This window comes from Ochotona curzoniae, unplaced genomic scaffold (assembly GCF_017591425.1).
Source record: "Ochotona curzoniae isolate NIBS_2020 unplaced genomic scaffold, NIBS_Ocur_1.0 scaffold_1037, whole genome shotgun sequence".
Classification (NCBI taxonomy): domain Eukaryota; kingdom Metazoa; phylum Chordata; class Mammalia; order Lagomorpha; family Ochotonidae; genus Ochotona; species Ochotona curzoniae.
In genome coordinates this window covers 16,083,262-16,105,299 of record NW_024467083.1, presented here as the reverse complement: position 1 = coordinate 16,105,299, position 22,038 = coordinate 16,083,262, and the positions used below count along the sequence as shown (strand labels likewise).

At 40.3% G+C, this 22,038-nt stretch overlaps 1 protein-coding gene across 7 annotated transcripts in view; it reads right to left on the bottom strand.

Annotated features, from left to right (window-relative positions):
* Positions 1–22,038, bottom strand: part of NTNG1 (netrin G1) — a 340,027-nt gene that overhangs the window by 533 nt on the left and 317,456 nt on the right. The gene's annotated exons all lie outside the window — the stretch shown is intronic.

Genomic DNA, 22,038 nt, shown 5'->3' with positions numbered 1-22,038 from the left:
GTGGAACTGGGACCTGTTGTGACCTCCTGGGTTTATCAAGGATAAGTGCCTGCTACAAGAATGCAGAACTTTGAAGCCAGATGAATGGTATTTAAAATGCAAAGCATTATTGCTAAAATGACCAGGAATCCCCTACAGGATTGGCCATTCTCCCTGCACGTGATCCCAGCTCCAGCATGCAAGAGACAGAGCTCCAAGGGAGGCATGGGGATGAGGGCTTGGGGTGTGGGGAGAGTAGCATGCTGCAGGCAGGCAACAGCCAAATGGGAAAGAAAGCTGGTTTCATGGGAGGAGTGTAAGGAAAAGTGCTCACATTTGTCCCTGACATCCTATTAGGATTTTTGCCACCCTGTAATACGAGCAAGTAGAGCCAGCCCAAGGTTACCTTGATTTCTGGAACTAGTAATAGATGCTATGGTGAAACCCTGATTACCCAAATTTCATTATGTCCTTCAGTTAAAAGACTCAGTCTGAATAAATCAAGACAAGTCATTCCGGAGACTGAGATTCAGCCACAAACCCTGCCATGCAACTCTTGCCTCTAATAATTTCTTATTCCCTCAAAATCCTGGTTATCCTCATTAATTCCATGTCTCCTCTTCTTTCAGATAATCAAGGTTTCACTGATTTAGCAGAATGTTAAATAGAACCCAGGGAAATTAAAACAACAACACAGAGTAAAGGAGCCAAGAACACTTCCCAGCAACATATGCTGCTTAAGCACTTAACACATAGAGCCTCCCTGAACTGGCGGGCAGAAGGAGCAGAGCAGAAAAAGGAGCCTCTTAAAAATCATACCATTTTTCATTATAAAAATACATCATGGTCAGATTTCCCCTTGGGTGTCCCATGAATTAAACACACATGCATTCATATACACAGTTAATATTAAGTGCAAAGTACCTTTGAAACAACATCCACCTTTCAGCTAATAACTCAATAGAGAATGATACCTTGTCCATTAATCATGGTCAATAGTCATGTCACCTTCAAGGGATGCTTAATTAGCACAAACGTGCTGGTGCTTTGTGTGTGCAAATGAGGTGGGAAGAGGTGGTAGTGTGCCTTAAATTGGGCTCATGTTTGGTGACCTTTCTCCAGATCTCCTTGGTGATCTACCTCTGTGATAATTGTGTAGTTTATTGGTATAATTTTCAAATATATCCACAATGGCAGTTTATAAATGTCAGATGTGATTATTAAGGTCTACTAAATTCTTCAGGCTCAAAATATTGGTGTACAAGCCAGGGTTACATAATTTCTAATGATTGCATAGCCTATCTCTCATTAAGCGTGTTTCAAGTCATGAATGTTAGACTCAAATTGAAGCATTTTACAAGCCCTAGTTAAAAATGTGAAGATCTGTACTCGTGGAGCAAAGTCCACAAGTGCAGAGTTGCTAGCTTCATTGTCATGATTTATAAAAGCTGAGTTGTTTGGATTGTTGCTAATTTGGAAAACAGTCATAGGTTCTCAGGATTTTGTTTTGCCTACATTTCAAGAAATATCTGCTTAATTGGGGCAACATGGAATTAACAGATCCAAATAACTGTTTCCATTTAAAGTTAAAGATTCTCAGCATTTCTTGTTCCAGACAGCAGACTGCTGAATGGGATATTTCCTTTCATTTGGGCACTAAGGGGAGCAAAATATGTGTTCCATCAATATCGATAATTGCTTGCCCTGAATAATTGAGAAGAAATCAATAGTTAATTAAATATCTCTCCCCCTCCTTTTTTTTAAAGGCTATTTTTCTTCTTCTTGGGCTTGAATGTAAATCAGTTGTTGAACAGAGATTTCTTTTTTTTTTTTTTTTGCAGAAGCTGGTGATTAAGTTAAAATTCAATATGTTATCTGCAATTAAATAATCTACTAGTGGATTTGATGGCTGTGAGAAATTTAATAAATATACTGGGGAAAAACATAGCCAAGAATTAATAATCTCATGGATTGGGGGAATGTTTTATGTAAGATTAAACAGAAACAATAAAAACTAGAATACATTTTATTTCTTTAAAATCTACAATAAAACACATTATACTTCATCTCTTGACTATGCTGTTTTTCCCGCAAATGCAGAACTTCGGCATATGCACAGCCCTGTCTTACTATTGGAATCACCTGCCAAAAGGACAAGTAAGGCTGACTCCAGATTCTATCTGCTACTCATAAACTCATGCTTCTTGTTCATGTCATTTAAAATCAGAAATGTGGAGGTTAATGAACTAGTTCACAAAGAAAATAAAAGCACAGTCAATGTTTCTATATATTGTAAGCCTGTGAAGATAAAATATAAAACAATGACCTAATATTCAGTTCATTAAAATGGCCTTATCAATTCCATGTGGCTTTATCAACATCTGTTTTGTGTTAGGCACCCTGCTACATTTTAGGATGTAACTCTTAACTGCCCTAAAAGAAGCCCTAAAGTTTGGTGGCAAATGAACAAACATGTAGAGAGATATTGTGATATATTATAAACAGACCACTAGGAATGAATCTGCAGATCGCTAGACGATTTCAAATGATGAAAATTAATAATTAATTACTTTGGGAAAGATAGTGTTTCATTAGTGACATGTATCATGCAGATATTGGTAGAAAGAACATTATGGTTGGGGAAGCCATGTGAAAGGCAAGAAAATGAAAAAGAATATTTTGTTGGTTATTGAGAAACTTTTTCTACACGCAATCATTTCTCTGGTGTTGTTAGCTGGATTCCACTAGCAGGGGGCAGCAGAGGGAGTAATGATGACAGACATTTTTAAGACATTCTCTCTATCCTAAGTAATGGTTCTTCCTCCTGCCAGCAGGATGGGGTCCCAGGGCTCAGTTTTGTGTCACCCTCACAGATTCCTTAACCATCCTTCCATAAAGGTTTCATAAACCCAATTGATTCTCAGTGTTTCAGAGGTAACAGCAGTGGCAGGGGTTACCCTCCTCTGAGGTCTGGGTCCCAGGTAGGTGGTGTCTGCTGTCCAAACTTCTTAGTGTCTGGCAGCTTCATAGTCCTCCCTGTAGTTCCTCAGACTCAGAATGATGCCTGTCTCCTGCTCATGCAGGCTCTGTGTGACTGACTGCCAGGTCCTATTCTCATTTAAAAATTCTCAAACAGTTATTTAACTGTCCCCTGTGTTAATTCATCTTTGTTGAAATATCTGTCATGGTTTCATTTGCTTTCATTAAAAAAAAAATCTCTTTTTACATTTCAAAAGCAGAAAGAGAGATTGTCAAGCTACTGTTCATTCCTCAAATGCACACACCATGCCAAAATCAGGATCCCAAAACTCAATTGTCAGGCCTTCCCATGTGAGCGAGTAGCAAGCATTCAAATACTTGCGTCATTGCCTACTGCCTCCTCCAGTCCACATTAGAAGAAAGCTTGATAAGAAATGGAGGAGCTTGGACTTGAAGCAGCATTCTGACATAGGAAATGAATATCCAGTAACGTCTCAACTGCTGAACCAAAACCCAGCCAGTGGTTTTGCTTTTCTGACTGGAGACATGTAGAACATGCCAGTGAATGACAAATAAATTGCTGTAGCTAGAATGTTGGATGTACACAGGGAAAATGAGACTAGAAAGGTAGATTTTGGACTGGCTATGAGGGTTCTACAGAACAATTGTGAAGTTTAGATAATATGTGTCAGGGAAGCTTGTGACAATCACTGAAAAACAAAGGGAAGGCTAGGCCAGGACGACTGCACATTGGAGGCCAGGAAACTAAGCACATCAACAAAATGGGTTTGGGTTAGGTTAAAGCAAAGGAAGAAGGGAAGGAGCAGACAAGCTTAGAGATAAGTTATATGAATAAACAATAGAGATTATGAGCCTCTGGTTTGGATTTTTGGATACGTCATTAGAAAGCAAAGGAGGTAAGGAAAAGAGCTTTGTCAAGAAAGAAAGTGAACTTCTTGGTGGTGGCATGGATAACTGACTTGATCAATGTACAGGACTTTCTGTTGGTGCCTTGTTATTAGTTGGACGAATGACTTAATGTTTTAAGGCATAATTCTTCCTGCAAATGTAGCTTGCATCAAGGGGGTGGTGGTTGTTAGAAAAGATGAAGCAAGAGGAGCATGTAGACAAAGTAAGAATGAGGACTGCAGAAATATCACTGAAGAATATTAGCAGTTAAGTGATAGGAAGAGAAGAAGCCATGAAAGATGCTAAGAAAAGTTACCAACACAATGTAAGGGTTACACGAGGGTGTAGAATTGAAGAAGATGTCTTCCGGTTGTGGTGAACTCTTTTCAAGAATAGGAAGACCAGAGAATATGATAAAAAGGACATTTTGGGTTCTTGATTGCATTGTACATTCTTGATTGAAACAGATAGATGATATTTTGGCATGATTTATAAAACATTTGTAAAATTTGAGGAATTAATATTTAATGGAGGTCACTGGGTATCGAACTTTTAACACTGAATTATTTCGCTCCTAATAAGACATTTGACAATAGCTGATAACTTTGTCACAACCAGGTAGAGAGAGCTGTTACTGGTTTCTAGTGGTTGGAGGCTAGCTAGGGGCATTGCTGAATATAGTACATAATGTACAGGATAACATCCACACCACAGCATTACTCCTCAGTGAATGCTGGAGGTAGACTGCTCAAGGCCTAGGTCATTATGTTAGCCACAGCAATGAAGGTGAGCAGCTGGCCATGATACCTATGGGAGCAAGGAGAGTAAAGGCACCTTAGTTGCTCTAAATCAGAGAGACAGTGAGTTCACAGGTAATCTTGGCAGTTAAGGACAATGTACATACTTAAAGTGGAAACCGAGTGTGATTATTTTGGGAAAGTACAGTAGATTGGAATCTAAGACAGATTTTTAGTTCTGTTCACTACTAACGGATACAAGGAATCTAAGGCATTCTTTTCATGTGACATTTTCTTCTTGGCTGTCATAGAAACAATAGAGCTTGCAGGAAACTTCAGAAGTCATCTTGGTAAGCACTAGAGGAATCTGAAAACAGGGCAAAACTGGAAAGTAGGGTTTCTGATCAACGTGTTACCGCTTCTCAATGGAGAAGAGCCAGGAGAGATGCAGTGAAGGTTGCTGCACAGTGCTGTGCTCTATGCTCCAGGACAAATCCAATCTTCAGGAACCAGGGATATGGGCAGTCAACCCTCTGTAGCTGCTCAGGGGCATTTCAGTTGTGTCCAGTCTCTGTTCTACTTTCATACCACATGGTGAATCAGGCAGGATTTGTTGTTGTTGTTGTTAACATCAAATGTTACACTCTCCAGATTTCTACCGTATCCTGGCAGAGCTCCAAGGACAGAGCAGCTCACACAGAAAAGAGAACCAGAGTGGTTGAAGGTCCCGGCTGGAAATGACAAATACTTTGGTGTCTATTCTCTCCTTCTTTTTATGGGTAGGAGATGACTACAGCTGTAATGTCCTCTCCGAAACCCATGTTGAAATGTAGTTGCCATTGTAACAGCATTGAGTAGTGAAACCTCTCAAAGTGTTTATGTGATCAAGGTTCTGTCTGTGTGATGAGCTAATGCCATTATCACAATAGTTGATTTGTACTTCAGTAGATATTTTGTTCCTTCTTCATGACACTCTTCACCCTTCTACCATATTAAGACATAGTAAGACAGCCAGCCCTTGCCAGATTCTTGTCTACTCATCTTAGACTTTCTAGCCTTCAGAACTGTGAGCTAATATTTCTGTTCATTACAAATTCTGTGGTGCTTTGTTATAGAAGCACAAAACGAAATAAGACAAATACAGCTGCTTAATCACAGAACTTTCTTGCAGTGAATTTCAAAATCCTTTGCAAGGTGTCCAGGCAACTGGTGCCAGCTGAAAAAACCAGCATGAGGACAAACTCTCCTAATACTAGAATTATCTCCATTTCAATCTGCATGACATTACGGATTAGAAATCCAGTGGGAATTTTCATCCAACCTGTATCCTTCAGTTACTATTGTCTTGCTTTGGTGCTTCTCTATGTAGCATTGACTCAAAGTAGAATCTCACACCCTACTTTTTAGCATATTTATTTTAAGCATATTTCCAAGTTCCTCTTCATTGTTTTTGAAAGTCTAAGAGTTTCTTATCTCAGGTAAACACAGAGTTCATCTTTAAATTTCTTTATACAACACTTGATCCAGTACTTGATGCAAACAGTTAAAAGCTAGTTACAGTTCTTGTTATGGTAAAATATGCATCTTAGATAATAGAAGAGTTAACACTGCTGTGATGATAGGCTAATTATTTATAGTGATTCCTTTAACTATTGTTAATACTTCTTTATTTATGGTATGTCCAACTCACCACATGTAACCTCTAATCCTCTGATATTTTGATATTAGAAATGCTTTCAAATGGGCTGACATAATTACGGATTTTGACAGATGAAGTCATGGTATAAACATTAGACTCCAACAGAGTTATGTGGCCAAAAGATGAAGTGTGGGATGCTGGAGGAAAGGCTGAAGTCAGCAAGGTGTTATAATAACTCTGATCACAACTACAATAGGGAAGTCCCAAGGGAAGACAAATAAGCTCTCAAAATTGTTACGAATTTATGAAAACACTTAGAATTTTCACTGTGGAAGAATAAGAATCAGCAGCACTTCTTTCTCTCTCACTTCCATTTTCTTATATCTTGAATAGAGCAAGTCACGGGGCTACAACTAAATTATTTCATTCCTTAAATGTACTTTTGTGGTTTTCTTGATTGTCAAATAAATTTCCCCTTTCCAAACTTAAATTTGCTCTCAAAATAAGAACTATGAAACTTTTGTTTCTCTTCCCTTTACTAGAACTTTCTGGAAGGTCTGGAGAAGTAGACCTAGAGATGGATCCCATGTGTTCAGAAGGCACCAGCCAGGACTTGGGTGCTATGACACTATTCCTTTTTGGTTTTTTTTTCCCATGACTTGAACAGTCACTAATTCCCTAATCATCAGGACGACCCATTACTTTATGAAAAAGAAGTTTTCTTTTTTCCATTTAAGATTTTTCCCCAGCTATCTGTTCAGATTCACCCTGTCAATGACTGCTGTGCTTGAGCAGTGCTGGTCTGTATTTATAGACTTGAAAGTTTTTCTTTTTGACTTTGTCTCCTGCACTTCAAGGAATTGATGTAATGCGTTGCCATGACAGCTTTTCTTGACGGTTGTATTAATGAAATGACCTCTACCTTCACCACCTGAAATAAGCACAGGATTGCTAAGGAAAAGATGTTCCAGATTATTCCTGTCTCATTCAAAGGGCCATCAAAGAGTGAATAACCTCTACCAAACGGCCTAATAACAAAGGTATGTGTGCTATATTCAGGTCTGATTTAAACATTTGAGATCTGGTGCCAGGGGCTGAAAACCTGTGATTTTGACCCATTTTATATGGCTTTTGCAGTAGCTGTGAGATGTCAGATAAAAAAAAAAACACTGAACCTACAGGTTGGCTCCTGGAGCTGTGGAAAAACCTTTACAGACATTAATCTAATGGCCTCATTTTGGAAATTTTAGGTACACCAAATACATTTTCCTCCTCTTGTCACTTATTTATGTTTGGCCAGAAGAGATGGCATGGTGCAATGGGAAAAACATTGGTTCAGAGTGAGGAAGCTTGAGTTCTTGTTCAGTCATCAGTTCAGCATAAACCTTTGAATATAATATGAGATCACTTCATGCTATTCATTGTTTCACTCATTGGTCATTGTAGCTGGTGGGTGCAGAGTGATGAGCCAGACCACAAATACAGTTGCACATGTGGAGCTTGTATTCTGGTAATGGCTATGAAGGTAGGGAGAGGCTTGGAAGTAAGCATTTCTACAGTTTTCTTGAGCTTTATGATTTGCATGGATATTTCCAGTGACATTCTATCCTATTATTGGCAAAGAGTTGGGAATTTTTCATCCTTTTGCCTCTGTGGTGACTGTTGCACTTTATTGTGTTATAAGCCCTTGCAATGATTTCAGATGACTTTCTTTGATTTATTTTGCCTGCCTGCCTCCAAGTTTTCACCTTCACATGCACTAGAAGCATGAGGCAATATTAGCAGAATTGGGTGAAAAATTCTGGGATTCAAATCCAAACCTGGTGGCTAATGCACTGAGCAAATTCAAGAAAACCACTTCACCTTTTTGTCCTGTTCTTTCCTCACTTGTAAAGCAGAGATAATAATAATACTTGTCCTGTTTACCCTCCTCAGCATTGTTGCAAGCCTTGAACTGAATTATGTGAAGGTGCTCTAAAAGTTTAATAACACAACCCAAGTCAAGTATACTTTTTTTAACATTCAATTTCTTTCTCAATCCTCCCTAATGCTAGAAGCTCAGGGTGGAAGAGTGAGGTGCTAATTCCTTCCTCTGCTAGAATAATGAGTTCGTTGCTCCCTATCCAATTCAAGGTGCTTGAAGTGAAAAAGGAAGTGAATGCCTTCCACCAAAGTCAGCATTTGTGTGTGTCTCCATCTGCAAGGAAAAATTTTGAGAAAGCCTGGGGTCACAATATGCAGTTCTTGACTATTTGTATTCAACTGCTGAGTGTTTCATAGAACCTTGCAAGGTCAACTTGGAGTGGTAGTGTCCATTATCTCAAAGGTGACTTTCATGTTATCATTCAATGTGCTTATTCTTGTATCAGAGTACATAAATAAGGTATGTTTCCACAATTGCAGGGCAGGGGTCTGAGCCACAGATGATCAAACCATTTCTGCCTTGCAGTTCACCTGTACCTTGTAATGTTGAGGGTTGAGGAGGAGCGGGCAGAGATGCAAATAATTGGTTGAAGCCTGGGGCCATCACCATGTGGAGCACTTTTGCTTTCCTTTTCACAGTCTACATGCCTGTCTATTTCTGTATCTGTCTGGGAACAGTAATATCAGTGGCTTGTTTATTTGGTCTCATTGTAATGAAGCCAAAGACCAGAGATAAAAGGAGAATAGTGTGGAAGATGTTAGCTGGGTGATCAGATATGTCTTAGTAATCAAATGCAGCAGATTTTGAACTCAGGGAGCAGTCATTTTCTTCATATGTGTCTAATAGCAAAGCACCTATTATGAGGCTAACACTTCCTCTTGTCCAACCAAGTAAGGCACTGCTTAGGTTGTCAATAATAAGCCACATTATTTTTGAAGGAGCCCAAGCTTACAGAATGTAGTATCCAAGTTGGTGTGAAAGAGGTGACAGGCAACATTGATGCAAGAGCAAGAGGCACTGCCAGGATACCTTCAAAGGTTTTGTCTATTACAACAACAACAACAACCATGTTGGTGCTGAAAAAGAATTAATTCACTGAGAATCCTACAGGTGGAATGGTTGGGCACCTTTCCTAAAGCAGTCCTTAATGATGTATTGAAACCCTATTTAGGTCAACACCTTCAGACATAGACATAGGCAAGTTAGTAAAAATTGTGCTGAGAAACCAGAGTTTCTCACTGGAGATCAGAAAATGTGTTGTCCAGATGAATAAAATGATACAGCCTCAACTCTTAGCTCAAAGTGAGATGGTATTCATGGGCATGACAATAAACATGTGATGACAATAAACATCAGGACTCAGATCATTGTTCCCAGAACATGTCATAATATCAGGAGGAAAAGTATACAAAATGTTTATTCAGCATGATCTTCATGGCTACAGACATGTGCTTCATAACAGCAGTGCATAACAGAAACCTAGTATCATAACATGACCAATGTTTGTCTCTGGATGATAGGAGAACAGTTAATTTTCATGGTTTTAACTTTTGAAGTTTTACTTTTCACTGTTTCCAGATTGCTTAGAATATAAGGCTCCCTTGAAGATATTAAAAATTCTAAAAGTAAGAATTGTTTCTTGGAAAGTTAAAAGTATGTTTTATTGAGATTATAAGAATATTTCCACTATCAGGGCCCGGTGGCGTGGCCTAGCAGCTAAAGTCCTCGCCTTGAACGCACCAGGATACCATATGGGTGCTGGTTCTAATCCTGGCAGCTCCACTTCCCATTCAGCTCCCTGCCTGTGGTCTGGGAAAGCAGAGGAGGATGGCCCAAAGCCTTGGGACCCTGCACCTGTGTGGGAGACCTGGAAGAAGTTCCTGGATCCTGGCTTCAGATCAGCATAGCATCAGCCGTTGTGCTCACTTGGGGAGTGAATCATCGGATGGAAGATCTTCCTCTCTGTCTTTCCTCCTCTCTGTATATCTGACTTTCCAATAAATAAATAAATCTTCAAAAAAAATAACATTTCCACTATCATCAACCATTACACACTGTCACATTCAGCATTTGTGTTACCTTTAATACATGTATACATTAAGGCAATCATCTTACATGTCCATAAACAGTATGTCAGAAGAGGAATGAGTTCCTTCTACATGAACCTATGACAACAGGATGGTCCTTGGCACTGGGATTTCTTGCTTTGTCAAAACCTTCACAGCCTCAGGTACGGTTAGAAGCAGCAGAAAAGGATTGGAATCCAAGAGTTGTCTTCTTGGCATTGACTGCTGCAAAATGAGTCAACATTTTATTTATGAGGCTATGATTGAATCCCCACAACCTTTCCAAGCCTGGGGATCTAGCTAGCTAGATTGAAGAGAAAAGTATTTTGACAAAAGAAAAGTAGGAAAAATTTTCCTTGGTGGTCTCATTTGGGGAAGTAGAAAATAAAACTCTAGAAGCACAAGGAGCAGGTACAAGGTGGTATCTTGAAGGGAGGTGAAGTATTTGTTAGGACATTGGAGAGGCCATGAACTAGAACCACATGGGAAAGTTACTGAGTGTCTTCAGTGCCCCAACTGAAGTCAGACACTGTGGTTTGTCAGAGATCCTTACACATGGCTGTCTAAGGAAAACAAATGAAGAGAGAAAGGGGATGTGCATGAGGTTTCTCCCTTCAGGACTGGACAAGGGAAAGATGTGATGGAAATAAGCAAGTAGGAAATGTTGTTGTGACAAGAGGTTAGGAGCACTCTGTCACTTTCCACGAAATGAAACGCATTCAGTCTTATGACTTGGGCATTGTAACACCAAAGTGAAAAGACATGATCATGAAGCCCCAAAGGAACTTAGTCATTTTTTTTTTTCGGAAAGAATGAAGCTTGGAAATCTAATTAGCAACACAGGCTCAAGGAAAATCCTGATGGAACTGTTTTGAGATGGAGTGGGATGGAGAAGAGAGATCATCATAGGGTCAGAAGAACACAAGAAAAAGGAGTTAAAGCCCTTTGAAATGGCCATGGAAATTGCAAAAAGACAATCCACATACCCCCGTGTGGTTCTAAAGACAAATCCCTTAAAATGTCTCACACTCTGGGTGGGAGGTGGAGCAATGCTGCAGGTATTAGTATCAACATGAAGAATCAAGCATAACTGTAGCTGAAAGGAGATAACTGTGCTATTCATTCCAAGGCATGTTATTTTTTTAATTTTAAGAAAGAATCTCAATGTCTCTGAGCACATTGTAAAGCTAAAATATCATTTGAGGTTCCTGTTTGTCAAGCTATAGCCAAATGTCTCCTTAGAGACTTAATTTTTTCTGTATATAAGTTGGCAGGAGTGTTCTAAATATGGTCTAAACCCTCTTAGGATTTTTAAACAGCAGGGATATTTAAGCATGAAAAATAGCTGCTGAAATCACACAGCAGTAACTTTTCTTAATGATTTTTTTTCCTCGGGAACCACTGTAATTCACTCGGCCTTGCTGTCACCATATCCACCTCCTGACAATGTCAAACCAAGTCTTGGGAGGTGATTTTATAATGTCAGGATGAAACAAAACCATTTTCCCGTTAATGCCAAAGTCAAGGCAGAATGAATTGGTGTCAATAAATTCAAGGTAAGGAAAATAACATTATGGAATCAAGTGAATGTTCAAAATGATAATAGCTGTCATTTAGGGATGCCTGGCTTTAAGTAAAAATGATTGCTAATTTTCAAAAACGTTTGCTATTGCATTAGGGATAAAATGTCTAAATTTCCTAAAGTAAATTGGTGAGGTTAAAGAAGGACAAAGAGGCTTCAAGTATAGATGGTTCATAAGCATTCTTTTCAATAATGTTGATGCTGATTATTAGCAAATTCATAAGAATCAAAATTTGAACTGCAGGTCCTAGCATGGTAGTCTAGCAGCAAAAGCCCTCACCTTGTACGGGATGGGATCCTATATGGGTGCCGGTTCTAATCCTGGTGGCTCCTTGCTTTCTATCCAGCTCCCTTCTTGTGGTCTGGGAAAGCAGTAGAAAATGGTGCAAAGTCTTAGGACCCTGCACTTACGTGGGAGACCTGGAAGAGGCTCTGGACTCATGGCTTTGGATCGGCACATCCCTGGTCATTGTGGTCACTTAGGGAATGAATTAATGGATGGCAGATCTTCCTCTCTGTCTGTCCTCCTCTTTGTATACCTGACTTTCCAATAAAAAATAAAAGAAAAGTCAAAACAAAAATAAAATTGAACTGCAAAGCGTAGTACTTAATTGTTCCCTTGTTTCCTTGGTCATATGAAACATCTGTGTTTAAATACTGACATCACCATTCTAGAGTCCCAAGATCTCTGTTTCTTCATCAATCAAGAGGCTTTAGGGTACACGAAGTTCAACCGCATAATTATTATGTAGTGCTTTTACCACGTGGACACTACTCAGAGTCTTACAATAGAAAAACACAGTAGTCACAGAAATGTTGTTTATTATTATAGATTCCTGTATATTTGTCTCATTAGATAACATAACTTCACATCAGCTATAGCCCCGTGTCTCCTCCTTTAATTTCATCATCAATAATTTCTATCTTCCTTTGTATTTAATAAAATTTGCGAAGAAAATCTTTTACTTCTACAGTTCCTTAAATGAAAGCATGATTGTTTACCTATTGAAAGCAAGATTACTCAGTTTTCTTTGATGACAAAACTCAACTAGGAATAAAAACAGAGATTTTAGAACCAGCTCATGATCAGTGGCACTTAATTCTCTGAAACCTAACTCTTGACCAAAATTAAGTTTGAAGCATAAAGGAATAAGAGATGAAAGGAACAGAGTCCTTTCCTCACACCCAAAGGCATCCTTTTCCAGTTGGTCAAGAAAAGGGTGTAGGAATGAGAACAAGTCCACTTGGCAGGTGACTTGAAAAGAGAATGAAGTTGTTGTCGGTAGACAGGGTGTCCTAAGGCTTTTGCTGAGAAGACCAAGGCTAGTTTGTCTCAAGAGAGGGGTGAGCTTCTTGGGTCAAAATTAGAATCTGGCAAGAACTCCTTGTCTTCAGGGACTCAGCTCCAATCTCAGGGAAGAAAAAAAAAAAAAGTGAATCGGTCTGCAATTGGAAAGCTGTGCACACTATTTAAAATACAGTGAGAAGGTGTCAGAGTTCCTCTTTGAAGCATACTGACACACCAAGGTTAGACTGAGCAAGCATGAATACGATTTGGATGGACTTGTTACATGCTTTTACAATATCTTGATCTAAGACATTTAACTTTTCTTGACATTTCTCATTCTCATTTTTAAAATATGTTCACTTTTATATCAATAAGGAATAGTTCAAGAATATTATCTCCATGAAGATAAGGGTTTTAACTATTTTGTTCTTTGCTGTGTGTGTAATGGCTAAAACTGCTTGGCAACAGAATGCTTAATGAATATTTGAATATATGAGAGAATAAATGAACACATGAATTATATAAGGAAACATCACATTCCATATTTATTGCTTTTCTTTCTACTCCTAAGGTAGTGTTCCAATAGTTTTGCTCCTGGACTAAACAGCACAGACATGCTGTAAGTCACATGAAGTTTCTCCAGTGTTTCACTCACAATCTTCAATGGCACCCTAACCATCTTATACTATAGTTAAGATGCCCAACAATGTGATGTAAGTCTTCCCATCACCTGTTTTTACTGCACTAGATGAACTGGCCACTCCTGACTGATACAGTCACTATCTTAAACATATCAGGCCAAATTTTTTTAATGTATTTCATTGGATATTTCAAATAACTTGGATTAAGTATTATTATTTTTTATACTGTAATGGAGACCTGTGGAGTTCACTCAGTGGAGTTCATACCAGTGGTTGAACAGTAGATGCCTCTCTGACTCCAATCACCAGCCATGCTAACCTTCTGTCACCTCACTGTCATGTGCAACCCCTGAGACAGTGTCTCTGCTCCTTATGTGTCTTTTCTTAAACTTACCACCCATCCTTCAAGGTCCAGCTTACATAGAGCCCTCTGTTCCAGCCTTCAGCTACCAACCTGCCTTCGGTGCAGATACAAATATAAGTGTTTATATAATTTGAATAAAATCATAAATTTTAAATCTTGTTTTAAATCTTGGTGATGCTGCATATGAATTGGATAATCTTATACACATTCAATTCATCTTTGTTTCCTATAAAAGTAGGCTATTTAATAACTGCTATCCACTTTATAAGAAAAGTCATGTAGATGAAATGAGTTTATGTGTTAGTGTTAAGCTTTACTTGACTTTTTGAAACTGACATTGAACATATGTTTTCTATATCCTGAACTAATATACAGACAATTTGAGGGCAAGCTGTTTTCTTGCACCTCTTCCCATTGGCATATAATGCATCATTTATTAACATTATCCCTTGAACGTAATAGCCATTTATTTTGTCTTTTTACCCTGAGATATCTATTTTGTTTTATAATACTAAACCCTTTTTTGGTTTGATTTTTGCCACATAACAAGAGATTCTCAATGATTCTTTTGTCAGTGATGGGTTTCTAAGCAACTTGTACATTCCTAAGGTCATGAAAGAACTGCCATTATGGGCAACATAAATGAAAATGATCTAAGTTTCCATTGGATAAGCTAGGGGACCTCTTTTGAAGTAGTAGTTACAGAAGACCCTTCACTTCACAGAGTGAAGTGTACTCTTGTGCTGTGGTGAGAAGGAAGACAGGAAAGGTAGGGAGTTACGAACCTGGGCTATGTGGTCACAAAACAGCCAACAGACTCTGTCTAGAGGCACAGTGCTTGTTCTCTGCGGTAGGTGTCTCCAGCTCCATTTGTTGGTGGGGGGAGGGTAAGGATCATGTTAAAAAATTTGAAACCTCTCCAGCTGTAGGCAACTGCCTAGATTGCTTTATACCTAGGCAAGTGTTACACTGCTGTGAGAAAAGGATTCTATAGCTGGCTGGCATTCTGGGTCTGGTTAATGCCAAATGTGTGTTAACTATACCAGTGCACCAGCATAGTTGCCTGTTCTTTTGGTGTTTGTTTTAAAACATGTGGGGAGGTTGGGGAATACCAGCCCAAGTTATGCCATTCCAGCTCCCAGGCAGGGTGGCTGCAGATTGTCCCAAGGAAAAGAATCTAGGAGGGGTTGGAGTAGGCACCACTGAGGGCATGCTTGACAGGGGAGGAATGACTTCTGGAGGCTTCTATAGACTGAGCCACTGCATTCACAGATAGGTGAGGGAACTGAGACCGTGTAGTTTAGAAGGGGGAAACTTGACAGCATGTCTTTGTCAGGCCAAAGCACCGGCCCAAAAGGGGGATGTGGGAGGGGCTAAGTAGCATTCACTCTGGTGCCTGGTGTAAGCAAAGGCTGAGACTGGGGAATATTTGTAGTTGGGCTAGGACACAGTGCCTGCCTGAGAGTGTTGGAGCAGGGAATGAACCATATTTGCAACACCCACTAGAAAATGGAGAACCAGATCTGGGGCAGATTCTGTAGGAGACATATGGGCTTGCCACTGTGGGACTGCAACTCACTGGTTTGCATGAGACCTGGCGCTGGTGATGAGCTGAACCAGGCTGGACCATAAAACCAATGACACTTTCAAGAGCCTGGGGTTGGGAAGAGCTGCGTTGGTCTAGGCTGTAATATCCATGAGCACATGTATAAGCCAGAAGTGATAGAAGACCATGACAGGCAGGGCCATGGCATCTAGTGACATGCATTATATCTGAAATTGGGAGCAGACCTGGTAGGAGAACTTAGAGAACTCCGTTTGCTAGGCTGCAGCTCCCTCTGGGGAGCATAAAAGACAGCTGGGGGCAGGAGGCAAGGTTGTAGCACTCATCAACATTTGTGTGAGCCAAGTCTGGGGGCAGGCCAGACAGGGCAGACTGCAGCATCCCCTAGCACTCATGAGAGCCAGGATAGGGTATGGGCTGCAGATGGCTGTACTAGGCCCCAACACCTCCCAGCAAGCACTGAGCCTGTGGTCAGCCCATGCCAGTTTGGGTCAAAGCATATGCCAGCACACACAAGGTCCAGGGCTAGGAATGGGCCTCAAGGAAGAACTTGGGGGGCTTCCCCTTCTAAGCTGCAGCTCTCCCTGGGGAGAGTAAGAGCAGAGGGTGAAGGTAGACTGGCCTGGGCAAGGCCATAGTACCCACTGGCATGTGTGTGGGCTGGGTTTGGAAGCAGGCTAGTCAGTGCAAGTCCATAGCATATTCTGGCACAAGTGAGAGCCAGAATGGGGTGCAGGCAAGGCTAGGTTGGACTTCAATACCTGCTAGTTCACATGAGGGCTGGGACTGGTAGTGGACCAGGCTGATCAAGGTGGCAGCACTCATCAGCATATGGGTAGGCTGGGTCTGGGTCAGGCTGAGCTAAGCTGTAGCACCTATGGTGGTACATAAGAGCCAGATGGGGGATGTGGGATAGACCAGGCTAGGCTACAGCACATGGTTGCACACACAAAAACCAGGGCTGGGGACATGCCTGTTGGTGCTATTGGTGTTCCCCCTGACTAAGTCGTGGCATCTGCTGGTGTACATGAAGACCTGGCCTGTGTGTGAAGACCAGGCCTATGGCAATGCCACAGTACCTGCAGGCTCATCTGAGAACTGGGACTGGGTATGGAGCCGATCAAGCAGCTGATCCACTGATATGTGTGTTGACTGGTATAGGTAACAGACTGAAACCTGACCCTGCACTGGCTGGTGTGACAAGAGTCTGAGGTCACCTGAGAAAAGGTTTCCTGGGGACTCTCAGTTAGTTGGCTGGCCTCAAACTCCAGCCAAAGGAAAAAAATCGCAAGAACTGTGTTCCAATCTTGGATAGCACGTATCCAGACTGGTTCTCCTCGGTTGCTGATGCCTGAGTAATGGAAAGCATCCCCAGATGCACCCAGGGGACATGACATCCAGCTCATCTAGGCCAGCAGAGGATGTTGAGTATCTTATCAGGTGGTGCAAAGCAGAACAGTTTGGACAACTCTCCTGGCCAACCTTTGCAACTAGTGTCTGGGTATGCACTAAGCCAATAGACCTTGGAAATATTCTCTCAGTCCTGGTGCGAAGAAGCTGATGATGTCTCAGAACTATCAAAACCGCTCGAGTAACACTTGGAACACTGTTACCCACATGTAGGTCTCTAAGATGTCATCAAATTACTGTCCTCCATATCTGGGTGCTGATGTAGTTTGCAGCAAGCAGCAGCCCTTTCCCTTCCCTTCCAGCAAATACAGGCAGAAAAAAAAGAAAGAAAGAAAGAAAGAAAAGGAAAGGAAAAGAACTAAAACCTTTGTCCTACCCATCTTCCTCCATACCTTGATCCTCCCTCTGTACCTCAGTCACAGGCCCATGTGGGTATCCATCACTCTCAACTTTGCAAATAATATTAAAAAAAATTAAGAAATTGAAAAAAAATGAAATCAGCACTCTATGTATTACTGTTTAGATTAGTTTGGGGGCGAAGCTAAGATTCTATGCTGGAACAGTTTTCTGGTCACTGAATGTGCTGGATATTTTAGTGCTTGGTATCCCACTTAGGTCATTTTCCTTGCTTTTGTCTTCCTGGATCCTAATTGTCTTCTATCCTTCAGTTACTTCATGTAGGCCTCTATGTTGAAGTAATGCTCATTGTTTTCACTTGCCCTGGTTTCCCTGAGTGCCACTGGTCATTGCTGCTTTGCACCTTCCACATGTGCCCAAGTTACTCAATTTAGTGTTTGCTTTTTATACCAGGTGTTCCTTACTCATCAAATCTGTTGACCATTACTGGAGCTTATGAATATCTGTCTCAGGCAGGACTCTGACCTGTTTAATTAGGCAATTCCTTTGTGCTAATGATGTTGCAGGTTATAAAATTTTATGCTTGTCAAATCTGCCTACAAAGTTTAAATGTTCTAGTCTAAAGGCTAGGATATGCTTGGACTGACTTTAACAACACAAAGTGGAGTAGTTTATTCACAGATTGGAAAGGAGGAAAAAATTACAGGGCACGAGTAGGAAAGAGGTTTTTTTTGAATGTGTTAAAAGAAGAGCTTTTTTCTGATGTGTTTCACTATATTAGGTGGATGGGGGAAAAACAAATCAAAGGCTGCCTCGTTGAGGGCAAGGCTGTGGCTGGAGGATTGAAGCCTTCGCCTCATTGCCATTAATTGCTTTTATTTTCAGAAAATGACTACTAGAAGCCTTTTGTTCTCTTTATACGACAGGAAAAACTCAGATTTTTCAATCGAATCCCCCAATTGGAGCGTATTTCAAAATGAAAACATTGCATTTCCTATCTACAGTGGATATTTAGGGTCACTAGTGATGTTAAGAAAGAATGAAGATTTTAATTTATTGAACATATGGATATGACTCCAACGGACATAATCAGAGACTGCCTTGTATAGGTGAGCTGAGAAGACTGAAAAAAAAAAAAAACAGTCCTGTAAAACAGAAATGTATTTTGGCTCTTGACAGTTTTTTGGTGTGAGCTCTTAGATTTTTCTTTTGGTATAATGTTTAAGTAGCTAAAGTGTTTCAGCTAATATTATGGATTATTCATTTTCTACTTTAAATTAATTGATTTTTCCATCCTGGGTGGAATTGGAAAGACCAATAACATATGTAGATTGAAATAATGCTTTGTTTTTTCTAAAATTATATAAGTAGTAAAATAAAAATTTATGACAAAAAATTTAGACAGCAAAAAGGCATTGTGCCAAAATTTTAGGAAAAATACATTTTTGTGACCAAGGAAGAAACTACATAATGTAGATTTATTTTGCAATGCTGACATCAATATAAGCTTAACTATCCTGCCAAGGATCATAAAATGAGAACAATGGGAAAAGATTGAATGACCTTATGAAGAAGTGATCTTAAACCATTGTTAGCTTATTTCCTAAGAAGCACATAATGAATTCATGTGGATGATAGGTATTTGCTAATGACATCAAAATGCATGATCAATGCTTGTTAACCAGCCCTGGGTCTAAGGCAGAACATTTTTAATTGGAAATCAGTCAAGGCACAAAAAAAAAAAAAAGTAAGCCTTGGTGGGAAAAAGAAATCTAATTTCCTGATTTGATGTTAGGCCTGAGAGACACTTGAAAAGAGGCTGACATGGTTTGTCTCTTATTCTCCTTTTAGGTGAAATAACAGTTAAGGTTGTAAAATAATACGAACTTGCAGTCGTATCTTGACTCCCCAACTCACTAGTTGTTGGGCCTTGGCATGGTAAGTAACCTCCCTGAGCCTTTGCTTTCATATCCATAAAGCAGGCACTGGGGTCAGGGAGGGAGGTCATGACACAACAGGCTAATCCTCCACTCTGTGGCACCAACATCCCATACAGGCACCAGTGTGGTTCATGTCCCAACTGCTCCACTTTCTACCTGGCTTCCTGCTTATAGCTTGGGAGAGCAATAGAGGATGGCCTAAATCCTTGGGACCCTGTATTCATGTGGAAGCCCAGAAAAAGGATCCTGGCTCCTAGTTTTGATAATTTCGGCTCTGCCTTTATAACCGTTTGGGGGAAGGAGCCAGCAGATGGAGGATGTACCCTCTCTCTATCTCTGTTTCTCTCTATAAATCTGCCTTTCAATTAAAGGTAATTAGATCTTTAAAAAAAAAAAAGGCACTGTGGATTTATACCTAGTAGGATGATTTGGAAGATGGAAATAGAAACCAACCAATCGATTGCTTATGAGCACATGGTAACTATTTGATTATAGACATATAAATGAGATAGAATGTGTTAGAAATATCTGGTAACAAGAAAAACACAGCAACTTCTCCAAATAGTCCTTTTTCTAGTTTGGTAACATATCACAATGATACGTTATTAACATGGATCACATTTGGAAGAGAGGTTGGGAGGTGGGTGGAATTTGGTCAGGTAACAACAGTGATCCCAAAAGGCTAAACTTCCTTTATGGGTGCTTAGCTTGCAACAGGCATTTTTCTAAACTCTTTGTGTACACTGATTGATTTAATCATCTTAGTTCTCCAATAAGTTAGGTACTGTCCTAACAGCTTTATAGGATGAGCAATGTTGACTTGAGGAAAGCAAATATATTAAGGTCGCACAAGTCTGGTTGGTAGAACTAGGAATGCTACTTAGACTTGGAGTGTGACCACTTTGCTCTATCTCTTAGTCTAGTTGCTAGAATGCTGTGATTGTGATTATGTTCATCCTGACATTTCTTTCTCCACTAAACAAAAACATGCATGAACATTCATGCTAGGGTAACCAAATGGTTACTAGGAAACCCAAAGGGTTGTCCTGCTTGAAAATCACCTCAAAAATAAAGCTTAGGGGCCCGGAGGCGTGGCCTAGAGGCTTAAGTCCTTGCCTTGAACTCTCTGGAATCCCATATGGGTGCCGGTTCTAATCCTGGCAGCTCCACTTCCCTTCCAGCTCCCTGCCTGTGGCCTGGGAAAGCAGTCGAGGACGGTCCAAAGCCTTGGGACCCTACACCTGTGTGGGAGACCCGGAAGAAGTTTCTGGATCCTGGCTTCGGATCGGCATAGCATTGGCCGTTGCGCTCACTTGGGGAGTGAATCATCGGACGGAAGATCTTCCTCTCTGTCTCTCTTCTTCTCTGTATATCTGATTTTCCAATAAACAAATAAATCTTCAAAAAAAAAACCAAAAAACTTAGTATTGAGTTTCTCATTAAAGACAAGTACTGACTGGTGTTTATACTAGTGATGAACACGCTCTAAGCTAATGACAGCTCCAGTTCTGACATTTTCAATCATGTCCTTGCTTTCTCGTCGCCTTGCACCTTATTGTACATTTTCCACAGGGCACACAGAAGCCAAGTGCTATTTTAAGTGTTTATTTACATACTTAATCTAGTTGAAGGTGGGGTGTTGCAGGGTTGCATCAGAAGTGGAGTAGCTAGAATTAAAAACCGGGGCTTATATGGGATGCTAGGATTACACGCATTGGCTAATTCCCATAATTCATTTATCAACGATTCCCATCTCCCACTGACAGCATATGAACTCCCTGAGAACAGGGTTTATGTCTTCTTACCAAGGACTGTTTGGGCCTTAAAACGGCTTTTGGCACACGAGTCACATTGAATCCACTCATTGAATACACTGAGGGCTTCCATTGTTTGTTTGGTCCAGTGCTCATCCTTTAAGGACCTCTGAATAGGCCCTGTGAATAAAATAATGGTTTTTATGGAGATTCCCTTAGTTGGGATAGATCTTAATTAGTCCTCTACCCCAGGAATAGATAAGCTTTTCCCATTTTGTGGGCTTCAGCACAGCAGTACACAGGGTTGCCAGACCCTTGAGAGTTAAGTATTACAGTGTGCATAACAACAGTGTTGTTTTATGTAACCTTGCTCCAGGGGAATATTATGCACTTGGAAATCCGGCAAAAAATTCCCCTCAGAGAATTGATCACTCCTTGTGATGTATGAACAGTTTCAGCTGTGGTTTCCACAGCTAGACTACCTCCTAATTTCTGGCTTGGAATAAAAGCGAAAGCTGAAAGAAGCACTGCTGTCAGAAAAAAAAAAATTAAATAATTACAGCCATTATTTCACAAAAAGCTGCCTTTTCCCCTAGCAGTGCTGCTGAGATGTGGGGAATATAAATATTCCCAAGAAGTCAATATTAAACCATAGGCCATAGAAAAATAATTGAATATCCCAAACAGTCAACTGTTGCATTTTTTTCTGTTTAATTGCCAAAGTTATTCCAAGGTGTGTGAGGTGTGTCTGCTTGATAATATTTTATCCCTTGGTGATCCAAAGGAAAGCTGAGGAGTAGTCAGCTCATCTCTTCCCGAGACAAAGCAGAGCGAAAACGTCAGGGTAAAATGAAGCTAGCGCCCCGAATGTGTAGTTACAGGCAATGGCTGAATGCACTGCACAG